Genomic DNA, 15,230 nt, shown 5'->3' on the forward strand with positions numbered 1-15,230 from the left:
GCGATTATATGCGATACACACACACACACACACACACACACACACACACACACAGGGAAATAATAACCATAATCCAATTAACACATCCATTACTACAGTTACCATTGTGTGGTGTGTGTATGTCTGTGTGTGTGTGTGTGATGAAAACACGTAAGATCAACTCTTTTATCAAATTTCAAGTAAATAGTATGGTAAAGTACTATACTGTAATATACAATATAGTCACCAAGCTGTACATCACCAGAACTTATTTGTCTTGTTACTGAAAGTCCTCCACAATTTTGGTAACTATTACCAATATCTTCAACTATTTTAGCTATTGCTTCTAAAATGTTCATAAAATTTATTACTAAGATATTTTTACTCTATATCTTAATTTTTCAGTTTCAGATGTAATCCACTGAATTCCTGCTATGAGAAAAATGGGAATTTCCTTTCTTATAACCAACCACATCATTTCCAGCATGCCAAATGTATACAAACATAGTGCTCACAATAAAATTGCTAAAATCTTTTTACTGAATTGGTATTTATTGTTCATGTGCTTATTATTGCATACATTGTGTTCATTATCCAAATATTATATATATACACATATATGTACATGGGTAATATAATACTATTACATTTTTTCAAATATTTTTATTCTTAATTTTTGTGGGTACATAGTATGTGTATATATTTATGTGACAATTGAGATATTTTGATACAGGCATACAATGGGTAATAATCGCATCAGGGTAAATAGAGTATCCATCACCTCAAACATTTATCCTTTCTCTGTGTTACAAACAATCCAATTAAACTCAGTTATTTAAAAATGTACAATATATTACTGTTGACTATACTCACTGTTGTGCTATTAAATACTAGATGTTATTCATTCTATCTAACTACACTTTTGTATTCATTAAACATTCCTAATTCTCTCACCTCTCACTACCATTCACAGCCTCTGGTTACCATGATTGTACTCTCTATCTCCATGAGTACAATTGTTTTAAGGTTTAACTCCTACAATAAATGACAACATGTGAAGTCTGTCTTTCTGTGCAACCTTATTTCACTTCACATAATGACCTCCGGTTCTACCCATGTTGTTGCAAATGTTGTTATCTCATTCTTTTTTATGGCTAAACAGTATTGTATTGTGTATATGTCCTGAAGAGTTTTGTTTAAATGTTTTCTTTAAGTAGTTTTATACTTTGAGATCTTAGATTTAAGTCTTTAACTCATTTTGATTAGATTTTCAAGTACAAGGCAAAAGATAGGTGCCTAGTTTTACTCTTCTGGATGTGGATACTCAGTTTTCACAGCACCACCCATTGAAGATACTATCTTTTCTTCTATGTATGTTCTTGTATCTTTGTCTAAATAAGTTCCTGTATATGTATGGATTTATATCTGAGTTCCCTATCCTGCTTCTCTGATCTATGTGTTTGTTTTTATACCATGCTGTCTTGGTTACAATATCTCGGTAGTATAAAGTCAAGTAATGTGATTCCTAGTTTAGTGCTTTTGGCTCAGGATGGCTTTGACTATTTTGAGTCTTTTGTGCTTCCATATCTACTTTAGGTTTATTTTTTTCTATTTCTGTAAAGAATGTTACTGGATTTTGATATGGATTGCATTGAATCTATAGATTTATTTACATAGTGTGGATATTTTAACAATATTGATTCTTCTAATCCATGAATATGGAATATCTTTACATTTTTTGTGCCCTTTTTAATTTCTTGTATTAATGTTTTATAGTTTTTATTTTAGAGATTTTTTATGTTTTTGGTTGTTTATTCCTAAATAGGTTGATTTTGTATCCTGCAACATTACTGAATTCACTTATCAGATCTAACAGTTTTTTGGTTGAGTCTTAGGTTTTCCCAAATATAAGATTATATCTACACACAAAAATAATTTGAATTATCTACTTTCCATTTGGATGCCCTTTATTTCTTTCTCTTGTCTGATTTCTCTAGCCAGGATTTCCAGTACTCTGTTGAAAAACAGTTGCAAAAATGGGCAATCTTGTTGTGTTCCTTGTCTTAGAGGAAGGGCTTTCAGGTTTTCTCCATTCAATATAATACTACATGTGAGTCTGTCATATATGACTTTTGTTGTGTTAAGGTATGTTCCTTCTATACACAGCTTTTTAAGGGTTTTCATCATGAAGAAGTGTTGAGTATTATCAAAGGCTTTTTCTGCATCAATTGAAAAGCTCATATATTTTTGTCTTTCATTCTGTTGATATGATGCATCACATTAACTTGTGTATGTTGAATCATCCTTGCATACCTGGGTAAATACACATTGTCATGATGAATGATATTTTAAATGTGTTCTTGAATTTGGTTTGCTAGTATTTGTTGAGGATTTTTGCTCAATGTTCATTAGGAATTTTGGCCTGTGGTTTTCTTTTTTGACATGTCTTTGTCTTAGTATCAGGGTAATTCTGGCCTCACAGAGTAAGTTTGGAAGTATTCCATCCTCCTCTATTTTTGAGAATAGTTTGATTAGGATTGATATTAATTCTCCTTTAAGTGTTTGATAAAATTCAGCAGTGAAGCTGTTGGGTCCAAGACTTTTCTTTGCTGGGAGACTTTTTATTATGACTTTGATCTCTTTACATGTTATTGGTCTGTGCAGGTTTTGGAATTTTTTGTGAGTCAATCTTGGTAGATTGAATGTGTGTAAGAATTTATCTATTTCTTTTAGGTTTTCCAATTTCTTGTATAGAGTTGCTCATAGTAGCCACTAATGATCCTTTCAGTTTCTGCAGTATCAGTTGGAATGTCTCGATTTTCACCTCTGATTTTATTTATTTGGGTCTTCTCTCTTTTTTTCTTAGGTTAGACATATGGCAATTTTGTTTGTCTTTTGTTGTTTCATTGATGTTTTATATTTTATATTTTAATTTTATTTCTCTCTGCTTTAATCTTTCTTATTTCTTCTACTTATTTTGGATTTGGTTCGCTCTTGCTTTCTGATTTTTTATATATTTTTTAAAATTTTAATTTAATTTAATTTAATTATTTTATTTTATTTTATTTTTTTGAGATGGAGTCTTTCTCTGTCGCCCAGGCTAGAGTGCAGTGGTATGATCTCAACTCACTGCAACCTCTGTCTCCCGGGTTCAAGCAATTCTCCTGTCTCAGCCTCCCGAGTAGCTGGGATTACAGGCACACACCACCACGCCCAGCTAATTTTTTTATTTTGAGTAGAGACAAGGTTTCACCATATTGTCAGCCTGGTCTCGAACTCCTGACTTTAGGTGATCTATCTGCTTCGGCCTCCCAAAGTGCTGGGATTACAGGCATGAGCCACCATGCCTGTCCTGCTTTCTGGTTTTTATGATTATCATTAGGTTTCTTATTTGAAGTTTTTCTACCTTTTTGATTTAGGTGCTTGTTGCTATAAACTTTCCTCTTAGTACTGCTTATGCTGTATCCAACAGGTTTTGGTATGCCATTATCTTTTTTTTTTTTTTTTTTTTGTAGAGAAATTTTTCAACTTTTTTCTTAATTTTTTATATTGACTCACTGGTCATTCAGGAGCATATCTTTTAATTTATTGTCTATGTATAGTTTCAATATTCATCTTGGTATTGATTTCCAGTTTTATTTCATTGTGTTCTGAGAAGATATTTGATATAATTTTAATTTTCTGAATATTTCAAGACTTGTTTTGTGGCCTTATATATGGTCTATCCCTGAGAATGATGCATATGTTGAAGAGAAGAATGTGTATTCTGCAGCTGTTGGGTAAAATGTTCTATAAATATCTATTAGATCCATTTGGTCCACAGTGCAGATTATGTCTGATTTTTTTGTTAATTTTCTCTCTGCATAAACTCTCTAATGCTGAAAGTAGGATGTTGAAATCTCCAGCTCTTATTGTACTGAGGTCTGTCTCTCTCTTTAGCTCTAATAACATTTGCTTTCTATATCTGGGTGCTCCAGTGTTGGATGCATGTATGTTTACAATTGTTATATCCTCTTGCTGAGTTGACCCTTGTTCATTATATAGTGACCTTCTTTGTGTCGTCTTATAGTTTTTGTCTTGAAATCCATTTTATCTGGTATAAGAATAGCTATTCCCGCTTTTTTTTTTTTTTTTTTTAATTTCCCTTGGCATGGAATATCTTTTACCATCCTTTTATTTTCAATCGAATGTGTCTTTCTAGGTGAAGTATATTTCTGGTAGACAACAGATTGTTGGGACTTTTGTTTTTTATGTATTCTGCCACTCTATGTCTTTTGATGGGAAGAGTTTAGTTCATTTACATTCAAATTATTATTGATAAGTAAGGACTTACTCCTGCCTGTTTGTTTATTTGCTTTCAGGTTATTTTGTGGTTTTCTTTTCCTTCCTTCCTTCCTTCCTGTCTTCCTTTTAGTGAAGGTGATTTTCTTTGGTTGTCTTAATTTCTTTCTCTAAAAATTTTTTTGTATGTATCTGTTATATGTTTTTAAATTTGAGGTTACCATGAGATTGCACATCACATTTTTAGCCTGTAATTATTTATTTTATTTCTAATTATCCAACTTTATTTTTCAACTGCGGTGTCAAGAAATGTCACAGCTGCTAGGGTGAATGTACAACTTCTGCAGCTTTCAAACCCAGGTGAGAAGCTACCTCACTGCACAAGACAAGCCATGAGGTGCACTGTTCAGGAAGAAATGGCTGGGTCTCTTTAACAATATTAGTTTAGAGCATTTTAAGGTAACACACACCCTAGTACTGCTTACAAGCCAAAGGAGAAAGGGCAAGGCATCCATCATATATCACATCCCTTCGAACAGGGAAATGAGCATCAATTCTGTGGGCACAGCATCTTCGGATTACACATCAACTTGTTTCGCTTGGACTTCCATGGCAGCTGCAGCAGAAGCAGCCATGGTTCCACTGCATTCTGCCTCTGCTGCCTTTGTCTCAGCCCCACTTACAGCCTCCGCAGCCTCACTTCTGGCCTCGTGGCCCCCTACTCAGACGCTGTTACACAGAGCATGTGCTCTTCCAGCAGCTGTTCAGCCTGAGGATCACTACTGTTGTCTGCTGTATCCACAGGGCCTTCAGACTCGCCTTGCTCTCCAGAGCAGTGCTCCTTCCCCATCTATAGCCCTCACTGCTGTGGTAATCTCCTGGACCAAGATGTCTTCCACCACCTCCTCAGGTGTCTCTTCCGTATCCTCACCTCCTAAATTGCCATCTCCTTCCATTTCTGTGTCACCAGTTTCACTGGTGTAAGGGGCCTCACACCCGAGGTATCTGTCTGTTGTTCAAGAAACTCTTAGCCATATGGAGACTGGTTTTCTTGAATTGCTCAGCAGCCGGCCCAGTCTCATAGGAGGCCACCAAGGCAAGCAAAGGTGGCCTGGTGGCTGGGGTTGCTTCCATGCACATGGCCTCTTATGGCCCAGAGCGAGGCACCTACAATTCCAACTCCCTCATTGCCAAGATCAACCGGCGTTGGGACATGGTGTCCAAGGAGGAAGGCAGGGACGGGAGCGGCCACGGTGGGGAGGGCATGCAGGGCCGGGAGAACTCCTTCCACTTGCAGACCTTGGAGTCCTATGACTCTATGCCCTGCCTGCCAGAGCACAGCCCCTACCGCCCCAGTTACAGCTACGACTATGATTTCGACCTGGGGTTCCACCGCAATGGCAGCTTTCAGCGGCAGTACAGTGAATGTCGACACCTGGCCCTGGAGTAGGGCTCCCTCGATGGCTTCATGCTGGGCGGGGCCAGGGCCATTTCCAGGACCAGAGCAATCCTGGCACCTTCATGTGCAGCGACCCTTTCAAGACACCCTTGTCCTCCCCTGAGCCTCTATCCACGCCCTAGAAAGAGCTTAACCACGTGAGTGGATGGGGTCTGGGAAGGCCCTCTCCCCAGGCAGCGGCCTCCTTGGCTTTCTCCCAGTCCATGGCTCCTGACTAAGGCTTGATGGGTGTGCAGGGGGCGGGTGGCTATAAACAGCGCTGGCCTTATGGATGTGGTCACTTGCAAGACTGGATGCAGGATCGGGATCCACCCAGAAGGAGAGGGTTTGACCCTTCGGACTAGATGGCATGGGAAGGAAACGGAAGCAGTTCCAGATTTGTAAGGAGCCAGACGCCAAACTATCCTGGGTTGACGGCAAAGGAGGTTTCTCAGAAAATGATCTCCTGGTGACTTCCACTCAGGAGATGAAGAACTCAAAGGTGAGGATGAATTCTGTGACTCTGGTAGGCAGAGAGAAGGACGACGAGGATGAGGAAGTGAAGAGGAGAAGGGAAAAGTAAAGGAGAGACAGGATGCAGGACCGCGCAGCCGACAGGATTCAGTTGGCCTCTTCCGTGTGCAAGTTCCGTAGATTTGAAGAGGAAGAGATCCAGAAGCATCTGCAAAGCAAATTTCACAAAGAGACGCTACACTTTATAAGCACCAAGCTGCCCAACAAGACAGTGGAATTCATCCAGGAATACATTATAAACAGGAATAAGAAAATTGAGAAGAGGCATCAGGAACTGATGGAGAAAGAAAGCACAAAACCAAAGCCAGATCCTTTCAAAGAGATTGGCCAGGAGCCCTTTAAGAAGATCCAAGCTGCTCACTGCCTGGCCTGTGCTGTGCTGATTCCTGCTCAGCCACAGCTTCTCCAGCTGCACCTGCACTCCACTGACCACAATAACCTATTTTTTAAATTAATGGCAACTTAACATTGAATGCATAAACAAACAGGCAAAGTGAAAACTAATAAAAACTCTACACTGCAACTTCATCTCCGTGCTTTTTAATTTTTTGTGGTTGTCTTATTATATGTCTTTCTATACTATGTCTTGAAAATTTGTTGTATTTCTTACTTTTGATAGTTTCATCTATTAGTCTTTCTACTCAAGGTATGAGTAGTTTATGAACCAGAATTACAGTGTTATGATATTCTGTGTTTTTCTGTGTACTTACTATTGCAGGTGAATTTTGTGCAATATCTTCAGATGAGATGAATTATTGCTCATAAACATCATTTTATTTCAGACTGAAGAACTCCCTTTAGCATTTTCTTGTAGAATAAGTCTGATGTTATAAAATCCCTCCATTTTTGTTTGTCTGGGAAAGTCTTTATTGCTCCTTCATGTTTAAAGGATATTTTTATTGGATATTGCCGAGACCAGCTCGGTCGGGGAGACCCTAACCCAGCAGCACAAGAGGAATTAAAGACACACACACAGAAATACAGCATGCGCAGTGGGAAATCAGTGGTCTCACAGCCTTCAGAGCTGAGAGCCTCAGGCAGAGATTTACCCACATATTTATTGAGAGCAAGCCAGTGATAAGCATTGTTTCTATAGATTATAGATTAAATAAAAGTATTCCTTATGGGAAATAAAGGGATGGGACGAAACAAAGGGATGTGTCTGGCTAGTTACCTGCAGTAGGAACATGTACTTAAGGTGCAGATTGCTCATGCTATTGTTTGTGGTTCAGGAACACCTTTAAGCAGTTTTCCACCCTGGGTGGGCCAGGTGTTCCTTGCCCTCATTCCAGTAAACCAACAACCTTCCAGCATGGGTGTCATGGCCATCACGAACACGTCACAGTGCTGTGGAGATTTTGTTTGTGGCCAGTTGTGGGGCCTGTTTATGGCCAGATCTGGGGGCCTATTCCCAACAGATATACTATTCTAGGACAATTTTTTTTTTTTCCAACACTATGTGTATGTCATGTCATTCTCTACTGGCCTATAAGCTTTCCACTGGGAAGTCTGCTGCCAGACACATTGAAGATCTTTGTATGTTATTTGTTTCTCTTCTTTTGCTGCTTTTAGGATCATTTCTTTATCCTTGACCTTTGGAAATTTGATTATTGAATGTCTTGAGGTAGTCTTCTTTGGGTGAAATCTGCTTGATGTTCTGTAACCTTCTTGTGCTTGGATATTGATGTATTTCTCCAGGTTTGAGAAGTTCTCTGTTATTATCCCTTTGAACAAACTTTCTATCACTCTCTCTACCTTATTTTATTTATTTATTTATTTATTTTTGACAGAGTTTTGCTCTTGTTGCCCTAGCTGGAGAGCAATGGTGCAATTTTGACTCACTTCAACCTCCACCTCCTGGGTTCAAGCAACTCTCCTGCCTCAGCCTCCTGAGTAGCTAGGATTACAGGCATGTGTCACCATGTCCGGCTAATATTTTTGTATTTTTAGTAGAATGGGGTTTCCTCATGTTGGTCAGGGTGGCCTTGAACTCCCAATCTCAGGTGATCCACCCGCCTCAGCCTCCCAAAGTGCTAGGATTACAGGCTTGAGCCACTGTGCCCTGCCTACCTTCTCTTTAAGGTCAATAACTCTTAGATTTATCCCTTGGAGGCTATTTTCTGGATCTTGTAGATCTTCTTCATTCTTTTGTATTCTTTTTTCTTTTCTCTCCTTTGACTATGTGTTTTTAAATAGCCTGTCTTCAAACTCCTTAATTCTTTCTTGTGCCTGATCACTTTTACTGTTCAGAGACTTCAATGCATTTTTATGCATGCAGTTGCATTTCTCAGCTCCAGAGTTTCTTCTTGATTTTAAAAAGTATTTCAATCTCCGTTAAATTTATGTGATAGGATTCTGAATTCCTTCTCTGTCTTATCTTGACTTTCACTGAGCTCTTCCATAGATATATTTTTAATCTACTCTCTGCAAGGTTACATATTTCTGCCTCTCTGGGATTGGTCACTGGTGACTTCGCTAGTTCATTTGGTGAGGTAACATTTTCCTTGATGGTCTTGATGCCTGTGGATATTTTTCAGTGTCTTGGAACTGAAGAGCTGGATATTTCTTGTAGTCTCCGCAGTCTGGGCTTCTTTGTACCTGTTTCTGTTGGGAATGCTTTCCAAGTGTTCCAAGGTACTTGGTTGCTGTGATCTAAGTCTTTGGTCACTGCGGCTGTATCTGCATTAGGGGGCACCCCAAGCCCAGTAGTACATTAGTTCTTGCAGGCTCAGAGAGGCACCACCGTGGCACTCTTGGGTCAGATTTGGAAGAATTCTCTGGATTACCAGTCAGAGATCCCTGTTCTCTTCCCTTACTTTCTTCTAAACAAATGGAATCTTCATCCCTGTGCTGAGCTGCCTGGGGGGTGACAATAACACCCCTGTGAGCATCACCACTAGGACTGCACTGAGTCTGACCCAAAGCCAGCACAGTACTGAGTCTCACCCAGGCCTGCAGTGACCACTGCCTATTTACCACTTATATTTTCTCAAGGTCCAAGGGCTCCACAATCAGTAGGCGGCAAATCCGGTCAGGCTTCTTCTCTTCCATTCAGAGAGGTGAGTTATCCCAGTCCCTGGGTAGGTCTAGAAATGGTGAGCAGGAGTCAGGACCTGGAGTTGGGAACCTAGGAATCTACTTGGTGCTCTATCTAATGTGGCTGAGCTGGCACCCAAGCTGCAAGATTTTTCCATCTTTTCCTCCCCTTTCCTCAAGTAGAAAAGACTCTCTCTGTGGCCACCACTGCCACAGGCCTGCAGCAAATACTGCCTGGCTAGTGCTGATGTTCAATCATGGCCCAAGAGTTCTTCGGTTCACTTGTGGTGAATACTGACAGGCCTGCATCTCTTGCTTCAGGGTAGTGGGCTCCCTTCTGGCCTAGAGCAGGTCCAGAAATACCATGCAGGAGCGAAGGCCTGGAATCAGGTATAGCAGAATCCCACTTGTGACTGAACTGGCACCCAAGCCGCAAGATAAAGTCCCCTTTACTCTTCCCCCTCCTTTCCTCAAGCAGGAGTCTCTCCCCATAGCCACCACAGATGGAAATGTGCTGAGTCACACCTGAAGCCAGCATGGTTCTGAATCTCGCCCAAGGCCCATGGCAATACTGCCTTGCTATCACTGCCAGTTATTCATGACCCAAGGGCTCTTTAGTCAGCAGGTGATGAATCCTGTCAGGAATGTATCCTTCCCTTCAAGGCAGCAGATTCCCTTCTGGCTCAGGGTGTGTCTAGAGATATCATCCAGGAGCTAGGGCCTGGAATGGGGGCCTCAGCACTCTGCCTGGTGAATTCTTCTACTGTGGCTAAGTTGGTATTCAATTCACAAGACAAATTCCTTTTTACTCTTCTCTCTCCTCGCCTCATGTGGAAGGAAGGAGTCTCTCCTGGATTTGCAAGCTGTACTGTTTTGGGTTGGAGAAGGGGTGATGCAAGCACTCTTTTAGCCACCTCAATTGGTGTCTCACTAGATTGCATGCACCCCAAATTTACTGTCTCCAAGTTCAGCACAGCGCCAGGACTTTCCCAGGAATTATATCCTTTGCGGCTGAAACTGCCTTCCAAGTTAATTTAGAACCCCAGAGCCCTTTGGCCTGTGGTGTTGTGGCTTGTTGGAACTCATGTTCCTACTGCTGGGGCTGGCCTAAATAATCCCTCCTTGGGCACTGACTGAGTCCTGCCCCTTCTTGCTTTCTGCTGTGACAGGACAGCACTGAGTTCCGATGCAACAATTCACAATCACTGTGCTTTCCCTCCCTCAAGCACACAGATTTTCTCTCCCAATCGTGTGGCTGCTGCTGGGAGGTAGAGAGGGGTGGTGTAGGTGATTTAAGATTGTCATTTTTAGCCTCTTTCCTTAATATGATGTTAAAATAAGGTACTGTGGTTGCTTGCTTGATTTTTGGTTCTTATGAAGGTGCTTCTTTGTGTGGATAGTTGTTCAATCTGGTATTCCTGTTTGGGGGAAGATAGATGGAGTGCTCTGTTCAGCCATCGTGCTTTGCCTCACTCTTCTCTGTTTTGTTTACATATATATATATATAGTTTTAACTGCACTTAATATTTTGTTTCCTTATTTTCTTATAAGGGATTAAATATTACTTCCCATTAATTCATCCTATACCTCTTCTCCAGAACTATACACTTTCATTATGTCCATACATTATGTAATTCATTGGTTTAATTTTGTTCTTTGATAAATACTCTTGAGGCCCTCTCCTTTTCTTCTCTAATCTGAAGTTTATTCTCTAATTTTGTGGGATAGCTTATGTCTTGTCACCTTGGGATTGACATGTAACTTGATCCTAGCAATTCCTATCAACTCCTTTCTGCATTGAACCCCCCCTTTTTTGTTTTCATTTCTTTTATTCTTAATTTATGACTTTAATTTTAATAGGCCATATCTTATAGTAGCACATTGGAAATTATTTGAAGAAAAGTAAATTTCTTGAGGATTTGTACATCTGTTAAAAAATAATTATAACAACTTTCTAAGAACTTCTTAGATGCCATACTCTACTCTTTGCATTTTATGTGTATTTACTTATTTAATCCTCAGAACAACCCAGTAAGAGAATTATTGATTTCCTGGGAAAAATAAAAACTTAAGAAATTGAAATTTAAACCCCAAATTATGTAGAGACTTGTTGTTCCAGAATTAAACCCCTGAAATCCGACTCTACGTTTGTGTTTTAACCCTACACTATGCAAACACCCAACAGCATTATTCTACCATCACATGTGATGAGTAATTATATTTGATGCAGAATTCTAGCTTCCAGTGTCATCGACATATTTTTTCTCTTTTTATTGTTATTCCTTCTGCAATTCCTATTGTTTATGTATTGTGTGTGGGTCATCTGGTTTTTGTCATCTTTTCAAGTTTTTTTCCATTTGTGTTCTGATTTTGTAACTTTATTTTCCAACACTTTACTATTGAGTTTTTAATTTTTTTCTAATATATTTTAAATTTCAAATATGTTTTTCTTTTTCTTGTTCCCTTTTTGTATACTTATAAACAGTATCTTTTGTCATTTATATATATATATAAACTGCACATGTTCTCTGTATGATAATCTTGCTGAGCTTTTTCTTGGGGAAATTCAACTGTCAAACTCTCTGTTTCTCTAGAGAGGAATTATTTATCATTCTGCCTGAAGACTGCAAACACAGTAGCCAGTGTTCTCACAGCAGAGTGGAGGAGGTGGTTTTACCATTCTCTATATAGATTTCCAAAGATGCCCACCTTTCCACATAGTATTTTCATCCTCAGCTATGCTTGGGTCCCCAAGTCTGAAGCAATGTCTGACTTAACCTGTTTAGACAACTGATCTTCAGTTCAAAGCAGGTGATTATTCCTTACACAGATTTCCAAACAATTTTCTTTTTATCAGCCCAACATACACCCAACTATCAGAAGTGCCTCCAATTTATGCAGTTCTGTGATTCAAATGTGTTTTTGCTGGGTTCTACCTACGATTGCATTAGAATGCACTTTCTTCTAGTTCTAACCAGTTATCATGTGTTCATTTGTTTTTAGTATTCTTTCTTTCTTTCTTTCTTTCTTTCTTTCTTTCTTTCTTTCTTTCTTTCTTTCTTTCTTTCTTTCTTTCTTTCTTTCTCTTTCTTTCTTTCTTTTTCTTTCTTTTTTCTTTCTTTCTCTTTCTTTCTCTTCCTTCCTTCCTTCCTAGTTTCTTTCTTTCTTTCCTTCCTTCCTTCCTTCCTTCCTTCCTTCCTTCCTTCCTTCCTTCCTTCCTTCCTTCCTTCCTTCCTTCCTTCTCTCTCTCTCCTCATCTCTCTCTCCCTCTTTCTTTCTTCTTTTTTTTTTTTGTTTCAGTCTCACTCTGTTGCCCAGGCTGGAGGGCAGTGGCGTGATCTCAGCTAGCTTCAAACTCCACCTCCCAGGTTCAAGTGACTCTCCTGCCTCAGCCTCCTGAGTAGCTGTGATTACAGGTGCCCGCCCCCACACCCAGTTAATTTTTTGTATTTTTAGGAGAGATGAGGTTTCACCATGTTGGTCAGACTGGTCTTGAACTCCTGACCTCAGGTGATCCGCCCGCCTCAGCCTTCCAAAGTGCTAGGATTACAGGTGTGAGCCATCGTGCCTGGGCTGTTTTCAGTTTTCTACAATATATTGCTGTTTCTCCTATTCCATTTTTTATTTTATGGTGTATCAACTTTTATCTCTTTTCTGACATTCTAGTGTGATTTAGCAGGAAGCAGATATTTCTCAGAAGTTTGTCTTCATTCATAAATAGAACCCAAGACCTCTAAGTTATCACTGGAAAAGAGAATATCCTCATAAAGAGAGACATGTGGACCCTGGAGACATAATATTTTACCCCAAAAATTATATTTATTCTGTTATTGTTATGCTACTGGCAGCAACAGTCTGACCACTTCTACCCAAACAACTGCCCTTTTAATGTAGATCAAAATATGAACAGCTTTCTTCTCTTCTTTCCTCTTTTACTATGTTTAAAAACACTTGATTGTTTTATAAATATTTAATTGAGCTGAAGATAAGAATAATCATTTAAAAGTGGAATGTAGTATGTAAGTAAAGGATCTGGCTAGCAAAGTCTTATCACATCCATGTGGGCCCAAGATATAAGAAAATAAAGATCATGAAGAAATTACTTGACTCCTAATTTTATGACCACTCTCCTCTCATTCCACAGATGTACTTCAATTTGAAGGACAGCCTTGTTCACAAACAAAGGTGAGTTATAGAATACTTCTGTTTACCCATTAATTATCTATTTACATGAAATACTTCACTTGCAAAGTTCCAAAAGTACAGAAAATTCTTTCTTCTTTCAGTAGAAGATTGTATATAGTATGTGTAATGTCTAATGTGAATTGTATATAACAGAGGTGGAGGATGAACTTCACCAATTAAATCATTTTTCACACTTCACCAACAATATGTTGAGAGGAAAGCTTATAATGCAGAAGATGTTAAGACTGGCAATATTTTTCTCCATCTACAACTTCAATGGCAGGTGGTTATTTTGACATTGTCTGTGTCATTTTCTATCTTAAGTGGTAGAATATGCCATCATTTTAAGTATCAATATATGTTATTGCTTATGGAAAACAATCAGGGGATAGGAAATGATTCTAAAATATGCATATTATTTTCAAGAAAAAGGCAATAAACTCAAAGGTAGCAGGAAAAGTTCAAAATGTGAGAGGAGAACAAGAGAGAAAAATAATCATCAAATTGTTTAACTGTTAGAACACAACAAGTCAAGATATCCGGGCTGGCGGGAAGTGGGTTTTGAGAAGAATGAATTGTTAATAGGAAACTTACATAAGCATATGATTTAGAAGGAAAAATTTTCAAGTTTTGCACAAAGAGATGATTATGACAGTATTTCAAGCAAGCATTTGAGCTTATGAAAATGAGTTTTTAAATGTATAGTTGTATTATACAAAACATCATTGCTAATCTGTTTTGCTTAAGATAGTGCCATCAAATACCAAGAAATTTTTAAATACTTTTGAAAACTGAAATTTGAGATTCCAAACTTTCAATATTACAGGAGATAAGTATAAGAGGGGGTTCATTGTTATGTCTAAACTTAGAAAGAAAATATGGCTCCTATATTTGACAGAATATTTGCCTTACATGTACCCAGACCTGATTTCTGGAAATGTTAGATACAATTGATGCTCTATCCTCCTAAACGAAAAATAAGCTTTCCAATATTGATTGTAAGCATGTATTTTGAAATCATTGAAAATAACAGTATTTGACAACTTATCCATGCTATGGGTTAAATTTTTAAAAATGCTACAGCAGTAAATTTAATTTGGAGAATTTTGTAAGTGCATAAAAAGTGAAAAAATTCACATCTTCCTCCATACTGTGCCACGTCTCCTATACAAGAAGTAAATATATTCCTCTCACTCACTACAGTTCCTGTAGAATAACAAAGGCATAGAGAAAGTTATGACGATTTTTTAAAGAATAACATATCATAAACATTCATCATTAATTATAGATTCTTCTATGTGAAATTTAGGGCAATACCTCATTTTTGAATTTCTTTCAGGTTTATGTTACAGTAGGAATGTCTTAGATTTAATATAGAGAGACTATGCTTCAGGGTAGGAGCCATATCTTTCTCCTTCATTTCTTTGCCTCTATATTTTAATTTAATATCTGTTTGTCTTACTCAGTACATGTTTATTGAATTTTTTTAAGGCTGAATGAAGAAATAAGTAAATGCAAAAAATATCCTCAGCCAAAACACAAAATACTCTCACCAAAGTATAATTATTATTTTATATTATTTATTGAGTATGGCTCTACTCTCAATATATACAAATGATGCCTTAGCCTTCCTTCCTACTTTAATAATATATTTGACACTTAAAGATTCTCATGAATTTCAAATACACTTTGTTGTTTTAAAGACTATAACCAAAATAGTTATTTTCTTGAAGTTTTTAACCTTATTTGTACATATTTTAATTCTTGAAACATAAAA

General features: G+C 38.2%; 1 pseudogene; it reads left to right on the plus strand.

Moving 5' to 3' along the window:
* Positions 1-4,803: 4,803 nt before the first annotated feature.
* The window catches only part of LOC104658594, a 34,876-nt pseudogene continuing 24,449 nt past the window's right edge, over positions 4,804-15,230 (plus strand).

Source organism: Rhinopithecus roxellana, chromosome 16 (assembly GCF_007565055.1).
Source record: "Rhinopithecus roxellana isolate Shanxi Qingling chromosome 16, ASM756505v1, whole genome shotgun sequence".
Lineage (NCBI taxonomy): Eukaryota > Metazoa > Chordata > Mammalia > Primates > Cercopithecidae > Rhinopithecus > Rhinopithecus roxellana.